Source organism: Salvelinus alpinus, chromosome 12 (genome assembly GCF_045679555.1).
Source record: "Salvelinus alpinus chromosome 12, SLU_Salpinus.1, whole genome shotgun sequence".
Classification (NCBI taxonomy): domain Eukaryota; kingdom Metazoa; phylum Chordata; class Actinopteri; order Salmoniformes; family Salmonidae; genus Salvelinus; species Salvelinus alpinus.
This window is the reverse complement of record NC_092097.1, coordinates 18,359,715-18,371,615: the sequence shown is the minus strand read 5'-3', so window position 1 is coordinate 18,371,615 and position 11,901 is coordinate 18,359,715. Positions and strand designations below refer to the sequence as shown.

Below are 11,901 nucleotides of genomic sequence, written 5' to 3'. Positions count from 1 at the left end.
CGAGACACCCAGATTCTACACTACCCTTCATGGTGGAGGTGGATGTCTCAGAAGTGGTTGTGGGGGTCATCCTGTCACAACGTCAAGGTAATCCTCAAAACATGTATCCATGTAATGGGAATTTTAATGTTTGTGCTTTTCTTATAACTAATGTCTGTGTTCTGTTCATGTGTTGTTCTATAAACCAATTTCTGTGTTCATGCAAGTGGCTGACTGAACGAATCGTCACTATCAGTATCTGCAATTTGGCAGTAGCCCAGACCTTGTTTTGAGAATGAAAGATATCTCAGTTTCAAGGTCTCAGCTTAGAGAGAAGAAGCCTTGTGAGGTATTGGTCTGTCACATGTTATGAACCAGTATTGGTAGGTCACATGAATGAAACAGGGAGGGAGAGGGAGGGAGAGCGGGAGCAGGCGTGACAATCAGTGGAAGCTGCTGAGGGGAGGACGGCAGGAGCGGGAGCAGGCGTGACATTAAGATTTGATTTCAAGTGTCCCTGCGTAAGAATTTCCACAACACTAGTCTAATAAACTGTCTCCTGCAGACAATAACTATGTCGTTGGTGATTGGGAGCTCCTGGTGGTGAAGTTGGCATTAGAGGAGTGGAGACTCTGGCTGGAAGGCGCCATTTACCCGTTTCTCATCCTCACTGACCATTGGAACCTGGAGTACATACGGACAGTGTGGCGGCTGAACCCGCGCCATGCAAGGTGGGCACTTTCCTCTACCAGATTCAACTGCACCCTGTCATACCGCCCAGGTTTAAAGAACATCAAAGCCGATGCCCTGTCCCATCTCCACGATTCGGGAGAGGTTCCGGTCCTGAGTGCGCCCAACATACCGCCCTCCCGAATCGTTGCCCCCATGCTTTGGGCCATGGACATAGGCCAGGCTCTGGAGAGGGAACCCTCGCCTGCTACCTCTCCTCTGGAGCGCACCTACATTCCCACGGAGGTAAGGGATTGGCTATTGACCTGGGCGCACACATCCCTTGCCGCTGGACACCCCGATATCGCCCGCACCACTCAATCGATCTCTGTTAAGTACTGGTGGCCCACCTTGGTGCAGGACATTGCCCGCTATGTCAACTCCTGCTCCGTAAGTAGTCAATGTCTCCCTGGCACGCCCCAGCAGGGAAACTCCTTCCCTGTGCCTCAGCAGCCTTGGTTCCATCTGTCTATAGATTTTGTCACTGATCTTCCCATGTCTGATGGTTTCATTGCTGTTATGGCTGTTGTGGACAGATTCTCCAAATCCTGCCATTTAATACCTCTTTCTGGTCTCCCTACCGCTCTCCAGGTTGCTGAGCCATTGTTCCAGCAGGTCTTCCGGCACTATGGCCTTCTGGAGGACATCATTTCCGACCGTGGTCCTCAATTCAGGTTGCGAGGATGGAAAGACTTCACATCCGGGTACCGGCCTCAGTCCAACAGGCAGGTGGAGAGGACCCACCAGGACCTGGGGAGGTTCCTGTGAAGTCACTGTCAGGACCGGCAGGGAAGTGGGCCTGTCATGCCAAATAGTGTTTCCCCTGCTAAAAAGTGCGCCCCACCCCCGCATCACAATGGGATTCGATGAGTTATAGCTTCTGTTGCTCGGGCTGTTTCTAGAACTTTAAAAATTCTGATCGGATTACGTAATGAACCTTTGCTATGCTGGTTGCTTGGCTCTATTTTACCTCGTAGCTGTCGCGAAGGAAGGAGGACGTGGGCAGTTCTAGTTCTATTTCAGCTCATCAGCGCTCGCTCAGTCCTCACAAAATTTTCACCTCAGAATTGTTTTCCAAGGATGGTGTTTTTGACGGTGACAAACTGCTGACTACCTGCTGCTTCAGAGGATCGAAAATACTGTTAAGAGAACACTCTTTCTTTACCATATATTTGTCTTCATATAATTAAATATTGTTAAATAGGAACAAATTATTTAAGCTGCTTTTGCATTGACGTTGCTAGCTAGTGTCCTTATTTACCTCAGCCTGCCTAGTCAGCTAGATAGCTACAGTTATTGTAGCTTTCTGTTTGTATGTAGCTTGCACTTCAATGGCATCCCTCGAGGAGATGTTCTTTTATCTTTCCAACCAGGCTAAGTATTATGAAGGCACCACTGATCTCGACAAGAGGCGCAACACCCTGAATTGTGAATTTCTCTGAATAACGTTAGGCAGTCAACTTCTATTAGATAACTGGACGGATTTAGCTATGTGCAACCATTTTTCAACAACCATTTCCATCTAGCTAGTTGGTCATCTACATGTTTCTAGCTATACATATAGTTCAGTGGAAGCTGCTGAGGGGAGGATGGCTCATAATAATGTCTGGAATGGAGTAAATGGAATGGTATCAAACACGTGGTTTCCATGTGGTTGATAACATTAAATTGACTCCATTCCAGCCATTATTATGAGCCGTTCTCCCCTCAGCAGCTTCCACTGCTCCCGCTCTCCCTCCCTGGCGCTCGAGGACACAAGGCTGCCCAGCACTACGCCATCCTGCCACCATCATTACGCACACCTGTTTCCCTCGTCATGCGCATCTGCGACTCATTAGACTCACCTGGACTCAATCACCTGTGTTATTAACTCCCCTATATCTGTCTGATCCCCAGCTCTGTTCCCCGCTTCAGCATTAATTGTTGAATGTCATTGTGTTACCCGGTTCTGACGCTGTTCCTGTTCCATGTCTGTGCAAAATTAAATGTTCACTTCCTGTACCTGTTTCTCATCTCCTTCGTTGGTTCTTACAGAATGCTGAAGCCACCATTTGAAGCATCAGAGTGCTGTTTTTTTGGTCTTGGTGGTGACTTCGGGTCCGGGGCCGCCGCCAATGGAACCACGGGGTGCCTCAGCTGGCTCGTCGGGCTTCCACGGTTGGCTCAGCAGGCTCCCATTCCACGGTAGGCCTCTGCTGGATCGTCAGGGTTTTACGCCTCAGCCAGATCATCAGGCTCCCACGCCTCAGCAGATTCACCAGGCTCCCACTTCCCAGCGGGATCATCAGGCTTTCACACCTCAACCGGATCGTCAGGCTCCCATGTCTCAGCTGGTTCGCCAGGCTTCCACGCCTCTGCCGGTTCGTCGGGCTTCTACGCCCCAGCCGGCTTGTCCAGCGCCCATGCCTCGGCCGGCCCGTCAGGCTCGCCCTGGTGGGACGCCGGGTGACGCCCCTAGAGGGGGGTGGTACCGTCACACCTGCTCCCGCTCTCCCGAGCGCCAGGCTGCCCAGCACTGCTGATATAGTTATATGCCTGCCATATGGAGGTATCTAGCTGTAAGTTAAACCTGATTAATCAAATGGATATGTGTAAGCAATTATGGTAATTCCAAATGCCCTTAACTAGGTGTCTTCGCTAAACAGACACAGAGGTTGGGGGGGTGAAAGTGGAAGAGGTGGGAAGAGAGTGGTAGACAGACAGATAAAGATGGAGAGAGAGAAAGAGAGCAGTGCAAATGTATTTTATTTTTATTTATTTAACTAGGCAAGTCAGTTAAGAACAAATTCTTATTTACAATGACGGCCTACATACTTAGACTTGAGTATTTCAACAACTCTTCTCCTCCAACTTGTTAGGCAATCATATCTACCTAATGGAGGAAGGATGGCCAGCCACACAGGAGGGTGATTTTTACTAAGGAGGAGAAGGAGGCTGTGCTGACCGAGATACATGATGGCCATTTCGGAGTGAAGCGCATGATTGCCAAAATCAACCTACACTTCTTCTGACGGGGAATTGTCAAGGAGGTGGATAGCTGGGCAAATAAAATAACCTTTTGTTTATCACAGTCTATTATATCTGAAATTATTATGATTTCAATGAATGTTCTGTCAGAGAACACACAATTTGAGAGGGAAGTTTGAGAGGGCGAAGACTGGCGCTGGAGGTGAAGCCCATCAAGCATGTTATAAGTTATATTCTGTCACCAATAGTTTTTTTTAAAAGTTTTTTTTAACAATTTGTCTTTGTTTTCCATGGCACATAATCAGACATATATCAATATCTTACATTGTCAGTAGATATCGCTCTCCTACCCTCTCCTCCGCGTTTGGTGAATTGACCGACCAGACCCTCAACACTGCTTTGGGCAAGTCCCTTGATTGGTACCAGAAAGGGTGGGAGAACAACCTGAAGGTAATTCTCTTTGCACACAACAGCAGCATCCAGGCCTCCACCGAGTACAGATGGAAGCGACAGCTGTTGACTGAGGGAAACAATGCAATTGTACAATTATTGCATATACTGTAGTCTTTGTCATTTGTGATTGACTTGTTGTTTGTCTATTGCTATTTTTGAATAACGTACTTTCAGATCCCTGAAACCCCACCTGATGTGGTGGAAGTTGTCGAACCAGATCAGAACGCCTTCAAGGACCACCTTCAGGCACGGACTGAGATGAATGTGGAGGTTTTTGACAAAGTAAAAATGACTGTCCGATGTTAATTTATTCCATGGCCCTCCAAGAGATATGTAAGAGATGTATTTGTAATATGAAATATAAATGCATTTATTCCTGTTATCAATCAAGGTGAGACTGACCATCGACACGGCGAAGGAGAAACAGAAGGAGAGCTAACGGAGCAGAATCAAGAAAGGGAACAAGTGCTTCGACATCCTGGCAAATTACCTGGTTTGGAAGAAGGACGAAAGGAAGGCGAGACCTGGGAATCCTCGCTGCTCTTTCGCTCCTAGCTGAGATCACCATCTGTTAAGGTGAATATAAAAAAATCTCAGACATTAACTATTTGCATTGGCACACAAAATAACCTGAAGCTAGTTTCAGTTTCCCTAACACTGATATTTCTCTCTTAGTCTTCCTAGGTTTACCTCGGAGGAAGCCAAACAATCTTCTCCAGTTGGAGCAGTTGGATGGTCGACTACTCAAAGCCCTGACGCCCTACACTTCAGTGAAGCCCAATAGATAAAGTGTGTTAAGCTTTGGTTGACATTTTAAAAAGCACGAAAATGGTAGTTATGCTGAGCTTATAAAAATGTACCTATTCAATTTACCTCTCCAAATGACTTTAGGACCATCGACTGTCCGAGCCCTCCAGGACGTATCTCATCCACCAGAACCAATGAGTTCGGATCAGTCTGATTCTCTGTGCTCTGAGTCAGAGGGGGACCAGCTTGAGGTAGGCTACACATTTCAAAATTGTTAAAGTACATATCTCCCATTTATAACACTGCACTAATCCATCAAATTTACTCACAGTAAAGTGTAACCTGTGTGTTTATGTCTCTGTCTCTTCCCCTGTTCCCTTTAACTCTGCTCCTGTTCTCCAGGACCTAGGGGGTTCTGCCCAACACCCAGACGTGGATCCACCTGATGGCCTCCATTAACAACCACCCTCCAACTTTTCATTACATCATCTACAACTACTGTTATTGTCATTATCTGCTAATAATTTTTTTTTGCTCTATCATACTGGGCACATAATATGTGAGATACACAGATGAACTAAAAACACGAGCACTTCAAACACTCAGAACAACGAGAGCAGCAGAGCCCCCCTTCCGAGACTGGCTGCCTGTTGAGAACAAGTGACAACTTCCCACCCACACAGCAACCACCTCCTCTATATTCCAGAAACCAGAATTCACTATTTTAGTCTATGATTGCCATGTGAGTGTACAAAACAACTATCAAAGTTTATATATTCAAATCTTAAATATTGCCATGTTGGTTTTCACAGCTGTTTCACAAGGTGTTCATTATTGTAAGTTGTAAGGTATCCTTTGATGGTGTTTATTTGTTCCACATTATTCATTGTTGTATCCTAGGACCTACAACATATATATTCAACCACAAGGGTGTACTAATGAGCTATGCGAGATGAATCATAACAGTGGACTACTGAAATGATATTATATCAGTGTAGATAAGGGAAGGGCAGGTTAAAATAAAAACATGACAGCCAGACAAGCCAGTGTATGAATCAAACGGATTTGCATATGAATGGAGTAGAAATTAGCCGACTTTGTGTTCTGTGAAGGTAAATAACTTTAATGAGTCAAGCAGATTACACGTTTCCGAAACGTAGTAACATTTAAAACATGGATTTCATGTTGTAATGTTAACAAGGTACCCAAAAGGAGTTCATAGTAATGTTTTCATTGTATTAGCTAAACAAAACTTGCTTAAACAGCGAAATTGTTGCGGAAATCACCCCTGTTTGCATAGCTATGATGAAAAGAACGTAATTTATGTTGTAATGAACTCCAAAATTCTAATCATTATGTCATCACACCGTTGCTATATCAATGAACGCAAATAGTTCATCAAATCCCATTGTGACGCAGAGAGGGACACTTTTTGGCATGACTGGCCCGGTTTCTTCCCTGGGCGGAGTACGCCCAGAACTCGCTTCGTCACTCCCCCACCGGGCTGTCTCCCTTCCAGTGTGTCCTGGGGTACAAGCAGGCCCTGCCCTGGCCTTGTGGACCCCGATCCAGACCGAAGCCCCTGCGGTGGACGAGTGGTTCTGGCAGAGGAAGTTTGGAACGCTGCCGATGTGAGGCACCAACGTGCCGTCTGCCGCCAAAAGGAGCAAGCGGATCGCCAACGCAGTGAGACTCCTGTGTTCCATCCTGGTGATCGGGTCTGGCTCTCCACCAGGAACCTCCCACTCCGCCTGCCCTGCCGGAAGCTGAGCCCCCAGTTTGTGGGTCCATTCAAAGTCCTCCGGCGGGTCAATGAGGTAACATACCAATTACAGCTTCCCACTAACTACTGGATCTCACCCTCTTTTCACATTTCCCTCCGCAGGCTGGTAGTTTCTGGTCCCCTGGCTGATGCCGAACCTCATGACACCCCTCCACCTCCCCTGGACATATAGGGAAGCTCCGCCTATGCTGTCAGATCCCTCCTGGACTCCCGACGTTGTGGGTGTCGGCTCCAGTACCTGGTGGACTGGGAGGGGTATGGTCCAGAGGAGCGGTGTTGGGTTCCGGTGGACGACATTCTAGATCCCAGCATCATCTGGGATTTCCACCTTCGCCGACCGGACCGGCACGCTCCTCGCCCTCAGGGCGGTTCCCCTGGCCGGCGTCGTCCTGTGGCTGGAGCCACACGCCGGGGGGAGGGGGTACTATCACGTCTTCTCCCGCTCCGGTGCTCGACGTCACCGGTCCACTAACCACTGGTCCTGGCAACCCATCATTATGCACACCTGGCAACCATCATTACGCACACCTGCGCCCTGTCATGAGGCAAACATGGACTTCATCACACGGTGATTACTTCCCCTTTATCTAGCACTCTGTTGTATCATCCATTACGTAGTATTGTTTCCTGTTTTTATGTTTAGATGCTACTCCTGTTTTTGTATTCACTCCATGTTCGTTCCTATTGAATTCACCAACTCCACCTGGTTCCTGACTCCCTGCGCCTCCATTACAATCTGATTGTTAAACAAATCACTTCAAAAAGTAGGCTACCTGTGCATGTTTGTCCACTCCAAAATAATTCCAGCATCCAAACTGCATGTAGCCTATACTTGTGCCATTTGATGAATGGAAATAGACATCTGTTACAAAACACCAAACAGTGTGCCTCATGACATTCAGCCATTGCCATTGATTAGGCCTACATTACCTGATGCGTCTTGCTGAATAATTGACTTAATTTGTAGCCTGAAAAGTTGGGGCACCTGAAATAGTTCTGAAAGTGTCCTGGGAAATATGGGATGGTCACCTTAACACACATGGACAACATACTAGACTAGGCTAAAATGTGTATTACCATGAACTTCTAATAGGCCTACTGGTAGCCAGTGATGTAGTGGTAAAACAATTGGTGGGTAAACTCTGACGGGCACAGTAAAAAAAAAAAAGTCATGCTCCTTTCAATGTATTTTTCTGATAAATGTGGGTAAATGGTGTTTACTTGCGCTTAACCTCCACTGCTGGGAGCCTACTCTCTCAGCCGACGCAATTTTACACACATGAACAGGTAGCCTACATTCAATATAATACATCAAAATGTGTTTTACACCCTAGTTCATGACTTGTCCATGATCCTTGGAGTCGTCACAGATTGTGTGACATAAAACACTACCATTCCTTCCTTATGTTAATGACATTTATGATGGTGTTGTTTTTCATGATGAAGTATTTAATAATTGAATTAGAACATTTAACTGTACAGATCATGGATCTTGGAGATCTAGGAAAATGCACTGGAAGTGTAACTATGCCTATGTAACATTTAGTTGTGGTTTGCCTTGAAAACAGTTGTCATGGGCATAAATCCAAAACAATGTAGACCTATGCCATTGCACAATCAAGTGCTTCTAACCGAACATTAAAACCTCTTCTAACCAAAAGAGTCCCCTTATATGCCTACTGTCATTAACATATAGCCACTTGTTGGATGGATTGGATGCGCATCGGTGTCCAGCTCTATTTGTATTTATTAAGGATACGCATTAGGCAGCAGCAACTCTTCCTGGGGTCCAGCAACAATAAGGCAGTTATATTCAATTTAAAATGTTACATGACATTACATTTCATAACACTTTTCGCAACACATTAAGTGTGTTCCCTTAGACAACTACTCTACTACCACATATCTACAATACAAAATCCATGTGTATGTGTGTGTAGAGTGCGTGTCTCATGTGTGTGTGTGCCTGTGTGTGTCTCTTCACAGTCCCCGCTGTTCCATAAGGGGTATTTGTATCTGGGTTTTTTCAAATCTGATTCTACGTCAGTTACCTGATGTGGAATAGAGTTCCATGTAGCCATGGCTCTATATAGTACTGTGTGCCTCCCATAGTCTGTTCTTGACTTGGGGATTGTGAAGAGACCTTTGGTGGCATGTCTTGTGGGGTATGCATGGGTGTCCGAGCTGTGTGCTCGTAGTTTAAGCAGACACCTCAGTGCATTCATCATGTCAACACTTCTTACAAAAACAAGTAGTGATGTAGGTTGGTTGTCTAATGATATCGTTGACCATCGTCAGCCAACCCAGGAAAAAAACTAAAATTGATAGAAATAATGAAGCTAAATAAATGGTGTACTACTTCTGGCCATGGATGGCAGGGAGAACACCAGTACCTGAAAAACAAAGCAATGAGTGCTCTAAACAGCTGACTGACAAAAGCAAACAATGATAAATCAACAGATAAATCTAATGCATTGGAATAAAGGACATTTTTTATCAAGGAAATTCAGCACTACTGAGTGGACAGTGCCGACACACAGAAATAAATGGTTTAGACCATGATAGAGATGTAGGGGTGTTTGTTTTATTTGGAAGCTATTATTTTCATATTTACCACTGTAAAACATTCACCACTACATTTTAGACAAATAGTATACAAATTAGTGACCCCCCTCAAAGTTGTACTTTTGTTGCATTTAATCTAAGTCCCCCCGACACCCCTGTAATTCACACCTTGTACTAACCTCCCCTGTTATCGATAATGATGAGAGGTTGGAGGGGGTATGACCTTTAACCCTCTATAACTTTCTCACAATTTTTTGGGGGTGGGCACATTTTCTCCTCTCCTCCGCTCCTGACTCCATGTGCTGCCATAGAAATAGAATGAATAAAACGTGCGTCCCCATTCAAGTCAATTATGGCATAATGGTGGCCATTGCGAGTGTACCCACAGAAGCAAAGCAGGTAGTAAAATATGTGCTAAAATATGTGCTGTGATTTGTTGATTCAACTCAACTGACTTCAAGAAAAATAGATCTCACTGCATGATTCAATTCAATTCAATTCAAGGGGCTTTATTGGCATGGGAAACATGTGTTAACATTGCCAAAGCAAGTGAGGTAGGTAATATACAAAAGTCAAATAAACAATAAAAATGAACAGTAAACATTACACATACAGAAGTTTCAAAACAATAAAGACATTACAAATGTCATATTATATATATGCAGTGTTGTAACAATGTACAAATGGTTAAAGCACACAAGTTAAAATAAATAAACATAAATATGGGTTGTATTTACAGTGGTGTTTGTTCTTCACTGGTTGCCCTTTTCTTGTGGCAACAGGTCACAAATCTTGCTGCTGTGATGGCACACTGTGGAATTTCACCCAGTAGATATGGGAGTTTATCAAAATTGGATTTGTTTTCGAATTCCTTGTGGATCTGTGTAATCTGAGGGAAATATGTCTCTCTAATATGGTCATACATTGGGCAGGAGGTTAGGAAGTGCAGCTCAGTTTCCACCTCATTTTGTGGGCAGTGTGCACATAGCCTGTCTTCTCTTGAGAGCCATGTCTGCCTACGGCAGCCTTTCTCAATAGCAAGGCTATGCTCACTGAGTCTGTACATAGTCAAAGCTTTCCTTAAGTTTGGGTCAGTCACAGTGGTCAGGTATTCTGCCACTGTGTACTCTCTGTTTAGGGCCAAATAGCATTCTAGTTTGCTCTGTTTTTTTGTTAATTCTTTCCAATGTGTCAAGTAATTATCTTTTTGTTTTCTCATGATTTGGTTGGGTCTAATTGTGCTGTTGTCCTGGGGCTCTGTGGGGTGTGTTTGTGTTTGTGAACAGAGCCCTAGGACCAGCTTGCTTAGGGGACTCTTCTCCAGGTTCATCTCTCTGTAGGTGATGGCTTTGTTATGGAAGGTTTGGGAATCGCTTCCTTTTAGGTGGTTGTAGAATTTAACGGCTCTTTTCTGGATTTTGATAATTAGTGGGTATCGGCCTAATTCTGCTCTGCATGCATTATTTGGTGTTCTACGTTGTACACGGATGATATTTTTGCAGAATTCTGCATGCAGAGTCTCAATTTGGTGGTTGTCCCATTTTGTGAAATCTTGGTTGGTGAGCGGACCCCAGACCTCACAACCATAAAGGGCAATGGGCTCTATGACTGATTCAAGTATTTTTAGCCAGATCCTAATTGGTATGTTGAAATTTATGTTCCTTTTGATGGCATAGAAGGCCCTTCTTGCCTTGTCTCTCAGATCGTTCACAGCTTTGTGGAAGTTACCTGTGGTGCTGATGTTTAGGCCGAGGTATGTATAGTTTTTTGTGTGCTCTAGGGCAACGGTGTCTAGATGGAATTTGTGGTCCTGGTGACTGGACCTTTTTTGGAACACCATTATTTTGGTCTTACTGAGATTTACTGTCAGGGCCCAGGTCTGACAGAATCTGTGCAGAAGATCTAGGTGCTGCTGTAGGCCCTCCTTGGTTGGTGACAGAAGCACCAGATCATCAGCAAACAGTAGACATTTGACTTCGGATTCTAGTAGGGTGAGACCGGGTGCTGCAGACTGTTCTAGTGCCCGCGCCAATTCGTTGATATATATGTTGAAGAGGGTGGGGCTTAAGCTGCATCCCTGTCTCACCCCACGACCCTGTGTGAAGAAATGTGTGTGTTTTTTGCCAATTTTAACCGCACACTTGTTGTTTGTGTACATGGATTTTATAATGTCGTATGTTTTACCCCCAACACCACTTTCCATCAATTTGTATAGCAGACCCTCATGCCAAATTGAGTCGAAGGCTTTTTTGAAATCAACAAAGCATGAGAAGACTTTGCCTTTGTTTTGGTTTGTTTGGTTGTCAATTTAGGGTGTGTAGGGTGAATACATGGTCTGTTGTACGGTAATTTGGTAAAAAGCCAATTTGACATTTGCTCAGTACATTGTTTTCATTGAGGAAATGTACGAGTCTGCTGTTAATGATAATGCAGAGTATTTTCCCAAGGTTACTGTTGACGCATATGATCCATATCAGTTAACATCATTTGAACATTCTACATTACCATGGAAATGATTGCATCACAATACCAGGTATCCATTGCGAGTGTACCCATGAGTTTACCAATCATACTGCCAGGGTAAGAAGTTCCAAGCCCATTCTATTCATTCTATTTCTATGCGTGCTGCTGCTGCATTGTGCCTAGGCAACCGAAGACTCCTTTGCAAGGAGCAATAA

At 44.8% G+C, this 11,901-nt stretch overlaps 1 long non-coding RNA gene across 2 annotated transcripts; it reads left to right on the top strand.

The window, feature by feature from the left end:
• Positions 1-2,409: 2,409 nt before the first annotated feature.
• Positions 2,410-8,318, top strand: LOC139535638 (uncharacterized). 2 transcript variants are annotated; one of them, XR_011667171.1, is made up of 7 exons: positions 2,410-3,266; positions 3,567-4,410; positions 4,520-4,704; positions 4,804-4,917; positions 5,020-5,126; positions 5,278-6,692; positions 6,761-8,318. It is a non-coding gene; the product is annotated as an uncharacterized lncRNA (long non-coding RNA). The 2 variants fall into 2 exon arrangements; XR_011667170.1 differs by having other exon boundaries at positions 5,278-8,318.
• The last annotated feature ends 3,583 nt before the right edge of the window (positions 8,319-11,901 follow it).